This window comes from Lolium rigidum, chromosome 7, assembly GCF_022539505.1.
Source record: "Lolium rigidum isolate FL_2022 chromosome 7, APGP_CSIRO_Lrig_0.1, whole genome shotgun sequence".
Classification (NCBI taxonomy): Eukaryota; Viridiplantae; Streptophyta; class Magnoliopsida; order Poales; family Poaceae; genus Lolium; species Lolium rigidum.
Window position 1 is genome coordinate 129,422,424 of NC_061514.1, and position 10,814 is coordinate 129,433,237.

Here is a 10,814-nt window from a genome sequence, read left to right on the forward strand (position 1 = left end):
AAATAGTAGGTATGGTTGCTGTTAGGGTTCATCACAATGGTGTGATGCTAAATAGGAATGAATAAGGTTGATCATTTTGAGGATAGGACCAAGGTTTAGACTTAGGTGTTCCTATCTGATCATCTAGGTTTGATAAGATGAACACATGGGATATCCATCTTATTAGTGCTAGGTCTCCTACATTTTATGTGACCAAGACTAGTGTTTAGTTGCTACTATGGTTCTATGTATGAAAATAGAACACTATGGTCACATGTGAGGATCTAGGGTTTTGGTTTTAGAAGTAAATTGGGTTTCAAATGAATTATTGGACTTAGGGTTTCTAATTGGATTAGGGTTTTATGATTTCACATGAAATGATGAATTCTCGTTTTTCTACCATATGGAACTAGGTTTTTCTAGTTACCCTATAATTCTAGGATTAATAACTTCAATAAGGAAATTGAAGTTATTAATAATTTAGAAATAAAATAATGTTGGGTTTGGCATTTATTATTTTTAATGAATTAATAATTAGGGTAATTACTAATCAGGGTTTTAAATCCTTCTAATAAGGATTTAACAAATTGACAAATAAATAAAATAGCTTTAATGTTTTCTTTATTTTTCTTACTGGTTTTTTATTTATTTTATAAGGTTTTCCTAATTATTGAATTTTAATTCAATTAGGAATAAAAGAAAAGACTTAATTAGTAAGTATAAAACAATTAAATTTTTATTAAAAATAAAATTTTCATATTATATTTTTATTGGATAGAGTTTACTATTCTAAGAATTTTGATGTCTTATTTATATTTTTCCGAGTTATAATGGATTTTATAATTATTTTCAAAGTCTCAGCAATTATTGAATTGGAATAAAACTGTAATCTACTAAATGCACCCAGACAGGTTATACCCGCAGCTAATGACTGGTGGGCCATTGGCCATGGTGGTGACCACGTCAGCGTGGACCAAGTCCAAATCGCCAGCACGGCCACGGTGTTCTTGACCGGCGGTTAACTGGCGACGGCGTCGGCGCTAGGCGACTCTCGCGGACGCGCGCGTGGTTGGGCTCGACGCAGGGCGACGCGCTGAACCATATGGTGGCGGCGCCCCCTCGAAAAGGTCGCCGGAGAAGCTCCGGCGAGCTTCTCTGCGGCGGTGCACGGCGGCTCACGTCGACGGGATGCTACCGGGGGAACTAGGCTGTGAAACTAACACCGATCGACGGGAAATCTTACCGTGAGGCTTCCCGAAGGGTCGGCGACGTTGATTAGGGGCGGAGGTGAGCTCGGCTTCGCCATTACCGGTAATCACCGGCGACAGAGAAGAGGTCGATTCGCGGTACTCGACGCTCCCCAACTCGATTCCTTGCAAGGGTTGGGCAACAAGAGCTTGGCGATGACGACGGTGGTCACGGCGAGGCTCGGGGTTTCCCCAATCGGCGGCGATAACCGGAGACTATACGGCTAGGTTTTCGGGTTGAACGGAAACTGAGCAGAGAAGAAAAAATCTACAGCTGCTGTTCGTCGTGGGGCTTTTATAGGGCTCCAGGGTAAGCCTCGTCATGCCCTCGGACGAGGAGGGATCGACAGCGGCGTTGCGAAGACGACCACGGCGCCTCGCTGGCCTCTAGGCGCTAGGAAGAGATGAGGACGAAGCCCCCCTCGTTGATTTTTTTTTACCAACAGGTATGGTGGGCTGGGCTAGTAGTTGGGCTGTGCTGGTGATGGCCTGGGCCGAGCGTTGGGCTGCTGCCAGGCCACTTGTTGGGCTGCGACGGCCAGGTAAGTCCTTTTTTTTATTTCCTGTTTCTATTTCTTGTTTTGAATTCTGTTGTGAATTCATATTTGAATTATTTTCTGTTTTGCAGGTCTTGCTCATTTCATTCATACAAGAATTATTTCAGGGTACTGCAGAGTCTTTAGTAGCGTATTAGCAAATTTAATATGACATTATAACATTGGTTTATTAATTAGTATTGGTATTTGGATTAAATTTCCATTTAGGTATGAATTTATGTGTTCTTTATAATTCCTTGTGCTTCTTGGTTATATGTCTCTTCTAAATTATTAGAGTGGATAACTTCTATTCAAAGCATCTTTAAGATCATTATGAGGTCTTGGTTTCTTATTTGAGAGTGTTGCCCACATGCATATAATTTTATGTGAGCACTTGTTATTAAGGTCTTGTTGGTTTTATTATATCTATTTTTCAAAGGTAGCACTGGTATTATATTTTAATAGCACCTTGAAATACTTAGAGTAGGTATTACTCTCCTCATAGTTGGATCTTGATTATTAAGTCAAATGGTTGATATGAGTGGTTATTCTCCACACATTGGTTTTGATTATGGAACTTAGCATTAGGTGTTTCTTATGTTTAATAATTGAAGCATAGAATTTGGTTAATGAACCATTAGAGTTCAAATGCTAACTACCTAATGACACATTGGTTGAATCTCAATTATGTCCTGGGTTTATATTATGATTGCCATAGTGATGTATAAACTAAGGTTGAGATATAATTCTAGATTGTAGGAATGAGATGGCACCATAATGTATTTGGTAGGGTTTAGTCTCCCCTAACCAAGATAAGATGGTTACTTGCTTAATATTTCATTTGCTTCTCTAATTACTAAGGATTTGATAATTGGTTTTATCTTCTACCAATTAACTTCTCTTCTTATCCTCAATTAATCATTAAAGTAACTACAATGGTTAAAGTTCTTTTTATAGTTAACTTTGGTCATATGGATTGATGGTTTCGCACCATATAAAGTATAGAGTTTGTCTCTAAAGGTTTGCTTGGTTCATTAATTTATGAAATGTAGATATGGTAGGATTCTAATTATTATCACCAAATGGTTCACAAGTTAAGGTTGGGATATATAAGCCTAGGTTTGCTTACTAGTTACCTCCCTATAATTTCATGTGGTGAATGATATCTACTTATCCTATTAGGGTTTAACTTATCCTCACATCTCTCCAAAGCATGATCATATATTATATTTGATCATCTTGTTCTTAATATCTTAACCTCAAGTTCTTAGGGTTTATGATTATCACTCAATTTATAATGATCAAGGTTTGGATTCCTAGGGATCTCTCATTACATGGGTTCTCACTTCCATGACAAGCATTGTCTAGATCAATCAAGGTATAGCACTTCTAGTTTACCTTCTTGTATGGGTCTACTATGATTGTCTCTTTAGTTTATATCCCAGGAGAATACCTGAGATATTATGTTAGGGTTCCACTTAATCAATGATGATATTATCATCTGGGTATATGGGTAGTTCTCTCCCTCAAACTCAAGTGTTGCCTCAACTAACTTGAGTGTAACACCATAATTGATCTCTCTTATATAAGAATGGATTATTCTAGGTTATGGTGTACTCCTAACACTCTAGTTCAATGGTTGTCCTTTATTCTTAAATAGATAAGGCTATGTTTTGTATGATTGGTCTCTCTCATTTTGGAAAGGACTTTAATACTAACTTAAGGTTAGGCTCCATAGGGATTGATGTGATCCTCAATATCTATGTTTAACATAAATGGTTTCTCTCTCTAGGAATATCTTGAATAATCTCCTAGGGTTCCTCTTAAAGATGATGATTTGAATACTTGGATGTATATCCAAGGTTTAGCTCAAGGTTTGTTATTGCTTCTCTAATAATTGTTATAGAACTCTCACCTCTCTAGGTTTGATGTACAATAATATGGAATAGAGAAGGATATATGTTTCTAGAGTGGATTTCCTTGTTATGTTTCCAAGAATGAAATAATATGAATACCATGAGGTTCATGGTAGGATCATAGATTTGTTTAAGACATGGAGAAGATAAGTGAAGAATGGTTTCTCCATTTTATTGTTACTTGGTTTGTACTTAAATAGATGTTCTTATGTTATGGCAAGAAATACCATGTTATGATCTTTAATAAGATCAAGCAATTGATCATTGAGTAAAGTGTTGTTGTGTTGATTATTAGTTCCATTTGATCTAACCCCTTAGATCAAATCATCTCTACCCAAAACAATGTTTTAACAAAGTCACAATGAGGTTTATAGCTCTTGACTTGATGAGCTACTTCAATTCCACCAAGATCAAGTGAAACTTCAGTTACTGTGACTGTTTTTCTTTAAAGCGCGAAAATTCCCCAGATTTTCTATGCATGAATGCAATGCACACATCTATTTCCTCTATTTTTGTAACCCCATTACCTGGGATATTACAAACCTCTAGTTACTTTGTTTTTGGGGATGAGAGGGGATATGGAGGTCATATAATAAAAACTCAATATTTTCATCCCAGGACATGATAATGGACAATCAGTAAATAAAAAACTTCGTCTTTAACATAAACTCAGTGTCATGCAATTTTGTCATACAATTTTCTCGAACAAGAACACACATATAAATAAATGCTCGACCCAACAGATGAGCATCCGCTGCCATAAACTCAGTGTTATGGAGTTTGAAGAACATTAGAAGTCATGGCGCGCTCGCCGCTAAACACCGGAAACCACGCTGCCGCCAGAGGACCTCCAGCTAGAAATACACGTAGAGGTAAAATTTAGTACTGATACATAGCTTACAGATAGTTCAAATGTATAGTAAGTGCAACTAGGGAGCATCCTTATAATTTAACTAAGCCCATCCTTAAAGACTAAGTTCAATGCGTACAACACTTGAGTTCAGATTCATATATGGCTAGATAAGCATACTTATTCATGAAGGTTAAGTATGTTATACAGGCAAGTGTCAACCCAGCAAAGCATAGCAACTGTGATTACATTATAGAAACTGCACGATATGATCCGATAATGCGAACATCAGTACTATATCACCTGGCTCTAGGCCGGCACCATCACTGTCTAAATATATAAGCCATGTACTTAAACAAATGGACGCAACATCACTTGTTAATATCAACCAGCAAGAATAAAAGGAACAGATTGAACAATTCAACCTGACAGTGAAGATATCAGCACATATAATTACTGGCAAGAGATAAAAGTTGTTCAGACCATGCATGAAGTGGTAGATATCTTTGCACTATATATTCAGGATACAACATTATATATTCAGGATACAACATTAACATATTAGAAGTTGCATTGAAGATATGCTTTGCCTGAAACATAAAGTGCAAGCAGTATTGCAGGTAAACGAAGTGAACAGATTTAGTTTTAGAGAGGCAATCAGGTTAATACTCGCAGAAGCCACGACTCAATACAGTCATACAAGATTGATCTTATGGGTATGTTTACCTTAATCCCGTCATATGCTGAATTGCATGGTGAAGTTATTCATTTGCTGTCTCATGCAAAATCAGATCATCACTAATATGCACAGCAGACCATCACTAATCTACTGGAATGATTTCTTGATAACGTGCGCATATCAGACCATCACCATGGAGCTACAGGGGTATGCACAATGCAGCAGATAATTCAACTAGAGAAAGTTTTTGGGTGAGATGGCCAATGTCCTAGTTACTAAACTATAACGCACTGCAAGCTGAAGTTCAGTTAAATCACACACAATATAGAATTGGCACTGCAAAGACATACTTTCAGCAAGAAAACAGCACAGCACAGATTATTACTTGTAGCCATCAGCTGACAGGCTAGCAAGATCCTAGTTTCTAGCAGGAACCACACATCAAGCATTCAATACATGCAAAGATCAATGGTGACCAAGGGCGAGCTGTAAACATGAATGGTTGGCAACAACAGGGAAGTCGGCAGTCGGCAGCAGCCACCTCAAATCATTAGCTAGGCTTGTCAATTCACCCAGACCACAGCAACCAAGAATCTACAAGGAAGGTATGTGTATGTCCCTAAGCTGAAAAAGCCAAGATATATTATTTTATAGCCAAGATTAAATTCATATCAAATTGAAGAAAAGAACCATCTACAAGTATTTTCGTTTGAAACATCAGACACAGGTTGCTTCTTAATTTGAGGTACATAAAATATATACTATTTCTATGTTTGTACTTTGCCGTTCCTAGGCTGGAAGATCTTAGTTATCGACAACTATTGCAGACTACAGTATGATAAAAATTATAATTTTTTTTAAACTATGCTGACAAGATAATCCAAGACTATAAACCTATGCTGACAAGATAGCAGATGAGATGGGCAAAAGACATATAATAAAGGTCAGATTGGGCATACCTAGAATAAACTAAGAAATGAGAAACTCCAAGAGGCGCCAACAAGATACTGACACTAGCTCTTAGTTGAAAGCAGGTGATAAATGGGGAGAACATTTACCAAGCCAATATTGAGTAGCATCAGGCATCATAACTTAACAAAGCTAGGATTCATGTTACTCTACCAGGCATCGTAACATTTACCAAGCCAATATTGAGTAGCATCATACAAAATTGGTCAAGCATAGAGCTAGATGGAGCAGGTGCAAAATCTGAATTCATGTTACTCTACCAGGATACCAAGATATGGTTACCAAACTATACAAGGTTGCCAAATTGGAGAACAGATGCCCCTGGCTGGAAATACTATGTGGTATATACAAGCTAGTGACCCAAAAACGTTCGGCTCAACCATCCGGAGAAGAAGATGCCGGTGGCGATGCCTTCCCCTCCATCCTCCCTTCCTCCATCCGAGACCCTCGCGGCACCAGAAGTGCTGCTCCCTTCCCTCCCGCCGCGCACGGCGGCCACGCACCTCCGTCCCGGAGCTCCGTCGCGGACGGCGGCGACACCAAGAAACCCTAGGGAGAAGGGGAAAAGGGGAGGGGGCGCGGTGACTCACCGGAGACCAGTCGCCGGAGGAGGATCTCGTCGGCGCCGTTGTGCTTTGCCCGCCGCCGTCGCCTTGCCGTCGTCGCCTTTCCCGCCGCGGTCGCCTCCTGTTGCCGTTGTCGCCTCCCTCTCCCTTTCCACGACAAAAAACACGGGGGTCGACTCGTGGCTGAGAAAACCCGAAGGTAGGGCTTAGCGGGTCGGGAAATTCTAGGATGGGCCGGGATACTCCGTATCACCCAAATATACCCGAGAAATATATTCTTGATAAGTAAACAAGGCCAAAAAAAACCGGGAATGGTGTTTTGGCACCCTGGAGCATATGCTCCCGGTTGTTAAACTTCATTTTAAATACACTTTCCAAATGTTGAAAAATTCAAACACAAAATTTAGTGGGTACATTTCGAAATTCTACACGTTCACAAAGTGGTTCCACAGAAAAACGACATTTTGAGTGTCATCGGTAAAAAAGACAAATTTTGATGTAGAAAAAAGTTGTGTACGAGATGTTTTGTTTCTCTTTTTCATACAAGTCACAAAAAATGTCGGTTTTTCGTAAAACTTGATGTGCGCACGTAAAATGTCGATACGTATGCGAGAAAATTTTTGTACGAATTTTTTTGACATTTCAAAATTGTTTTTCGAGTGGCAGGAGCATATGCTCCCATGTGCCGAATTGAATTTCTGAAAAAAACCTGAGAAGTAAACAAGGCCTTAGAGTGGATACTGCATCGCGCTGAATAATCTAGTTCGCAAAAAGAAAAGGAAAGAAATCTTTGCAGAGACCAAATTAGCGCTCGAAACAGACATTTTTGGGCGGCATCTACCGTAATCATGTACTTTGCTGAAGTAGGTAGTTAATTATATATGTTGAGGTGTTGGTTTGTTAGGGCAGATACAATAGAATGATGTCATCCTGTTCTTAAAGACGTTATGTAATTTTTTTGCTTAGTTGGAGAAGAGAAAATAAAGGAAAAAGAAGGTTGTCTTTCTTTACCTTTTAAACATAAGCTCAAAGAGCCTAGCGTTAAATTAATAAAGCCATCAATCAGATAGTATACAAAGGTGCTGAATACACAAACTTAAACGAGGTTAAAAGAAAAAGGTAAAGCCCAAGAGGAACTATCTACCCGGCAGCGCCACCAAAGAACCAACTTGCACAAGCCACGAAAGGACACGACAAGTGAAAGGAGAGGAGCACCAGCGTCAAAGGGAAGAAGATCCGGCTCAGAGACCGCATCACCGTGCTGCTGCCGGAGTTGGTACAGCGCCCCAAAAAACTTGAACTTGCTGAAAGACGCCTCTGACCTCACCAAAGCCACACCTGAACCGCACCACCGTCTTTGTCACCACACCCTCTATCCCCTTGTCCCAAAGAGGCACCTCCAAGGAGGAGCACGACGTAGAGCGCCATCGTCGCCCGGCCGTAGCCTAAGTTTTCACCCGAGGGAAAGGGGAAGAGGGGGAGGTTACCTCACCAGCCCTTCAAGAAGGAGAATGGTGACAAAGTTGTTGTTGCCGAAGTGATTGACATAGATCCAGTCAAAGGTTTCCCCCGGGAACCTCCAGACCTCTCGCACGTACGCAGATCGGGCAGGCCAGGGACCAACCGGGCCGTATGTGGCCCGGAGAAGCCGAGAAGTGAAGGCGCCAACGAACAGACGAAGTAAGCGGCAAGCGCTGCCACGCCGCAACTAGCCTTCCGCCGACTCCTCGCCGTCCACATGGCCAAAAAGACCGACAAGCACCAACGAACGCCGCCCGCCTTCTGGTCGATGTCGCCACCCACCGTCTAGGGCCGGCTGCTGCCCCGGCGTCCAAACTCCGACCACCGTAGAACCGAGGGAAGCAACAGACACAATTGCGAGGATCTTGAGCCTGCAAGCGCGTGACAGCCAGCAACAACACCACGACCCTGAAAATGGCTAGAACGGCAGCCTGCAGCCCCCTGGCTACCAGAAGAACCAAATCTGGGGCCAATATGGGCTCAGACTGGCCCGGGGGCCCTGCCCCGGCCCGAACGCGAGGCGGCCAGATCTGGCCGCGCGGACTGTCCGACACCATCTCACAGGGGATGCGGCTGCCGGACTGCCAATACTCCATGGTCAACCACCCCTTCGACATGCCTCCTGCTTCCATCAGCCAGCAGTGGGCCGAACTCGTGTTGCCCGCCATAGCAGAAGCTCCCGAGGGAGCCACCGCCGCTCCGAGCATGCCTAACCCGCAAAGTCGCCAAGCCGTCGCTGAGCGGACGCGCCGCCACGCCCCCTGCCCAGCGTCGCGCCTCCAAGCACCGATGACGCCCGCGCCTCCGTCACCGCGAGGAGGAGAAAGGACACCCCCCCGATGCCGCCTAAGCTTCGCCCGGTGGTGCCCCTTGGTGGCAACGAGGCATGGGAGGAGGAGGAGAGAGGGTGTTGGTGGCGACTTCTAGGGTTTCATCCTAGGACTCGCGGGAGCCCAGGACGAGAAGTTTCGACCCCTTTTCTAAGCTACTTTGTTGAATAAATCGTCTTCCCTTACTTGAGAGATAATCCCTTAAAAAATAAGGGAAGAAGACTATTCTCTCTATTGTATGACTTGTCTTCCCTTAGCAACATAATTCCTACCAAGATTTAATTGATTAGCTAACATTAATATCTAGATATGGCTATAAGAGATAATGAAGTGTACGACTTATATATTTTATCTTCTCTAGATGATGTGACAGGATAAAAGAAAGCATGTCTTTGCTACCATTGTACATGCTCTTATTATAAGAAATGACACAAATAAAGGTTGCACAAATTGTGAGATTTGGGTAAACCATGTATCTTCTAAACCTGAACCTATCTAACTTTTTTTGTATAAGGGTAATCATCAGGTTAATTAATGGGGTTCGAATGATTAACCATCGGGTTTTAAGCTTAGAACCACTTTTACTTTGTGTTTAAGTGAGACTCGACATCGTTATTGCGACCCCTCCACAGAGGGTGGGATGTGTCTGAAGGAGCGTAGGGAGCCGTGCGACTCCGGGGGCGACGGCGCGGGCGACCGGAGAGGGAAGAGGGTTCCCTCCCCGCGTTTGTCTCTCGGGCGCAGGAAGCTCGCCGCCGGCCGCCGGGGGGCGCTTGGGCGCGCGACGGACAACCCCTTCCAGATCTTGGGCGAGATCGGGGAGGACGAGGCAGCGGTTCTTGCTGCGGATGTGGTGGTCGGGGAGGACGCCGGGGCTGGGGTGCGGCCGCCGCTAGCGTGCCTCGGCGATTTCCTGACGTTGGATTTCCTGGGGGCCGACGGGGATGGGTCCTCTCCGTCGCGCCTGCTGGTGTCGGCGCCTGAGCTGGGGTATTCGGAGCGGCGGAGCTCGCCGAGGTGGCTTGCTTCGGAGGTGGACTTCCCGTCGCTGCGGCGGGCAGGCGGCGACGCGGTGCTGTCGGAGTCCCAAGCTCAGGTGTTGCGGCTGTCCTCGCCGCCAGTGGTTCGCGTCGGGGAGATCCAGATCTCTCTCCGGCAGGCGGCGGCGCCGCCGCTGGGGCGGGAGCGGGAGCTCCTAGGGTTGCCTCAGGAGGGACGCGGAGATTCGTGCGTCGGGGCAGGTTGGGCTGGGCCTTCGTTGCCTGGGCCCTGTGGTGCTGGGCCACCTCCTCTGGGGCCAGTTTGGGCTGGGATGGCTTCTTTGGACAGGGTTAGTGAGGCTCCGCTCGATGAGGGACACGTGGCCCAGGGGCATTTTTCTTCGGTCCAGATCGAGGCGGACGTGTCGGTGCGGGGTCGGGAGGGTTCTACCCCTCCACCAAGAGTACATAAGTGGCGCTGGCTGCCGGTTGGAACCCTAGATTGGGACTTAGGGTTTCCAGCCGCCACCAGAGACATCCGTCGCCATCGCCGCCGCGCAAAGCTCCTCCTCTTTGCGGGTGAGAGTGGGTCCGCCGTGCCGGTGCTCAAGCCTCTTTGGATGGACAGGGAGAGGAGGGGAAAGAGGTCCTTCGACCAGTGCAGCGGAGATGAAGGGCGTCGCAGAGAACAAGATCTGCGCCAAAGGTTGGAGCGCGAGCGGAGGAGCATCGCCGCCAACA

The 10,814-nt window shown here is 44.5% G+C and overlaps 1 long non-coding RNA gene across 1 annotated transcript; it reads right to left on the bottom strand.

Moving 5' to 3' along the window:
- Positions 1 to 4,317: 4,317 nt before the first annotated feature.
- Positions 4,318 to 6,855, bottom strand: LOC124675763. The gene is made up of 2 exons (XR_006993406.1): positions 6,767 to 6,855; positions 4,318 to 4,532 (listed from the first exon to the last, which is right to left on the bottom strand). It is a non-coding gene; the product is annotated as an uncharacterized LOC124675763 (long non-coding RNA).
- Between the last annotated feature and the right edge of the window lie 3,959 nt (positions 6,856 to 10,814).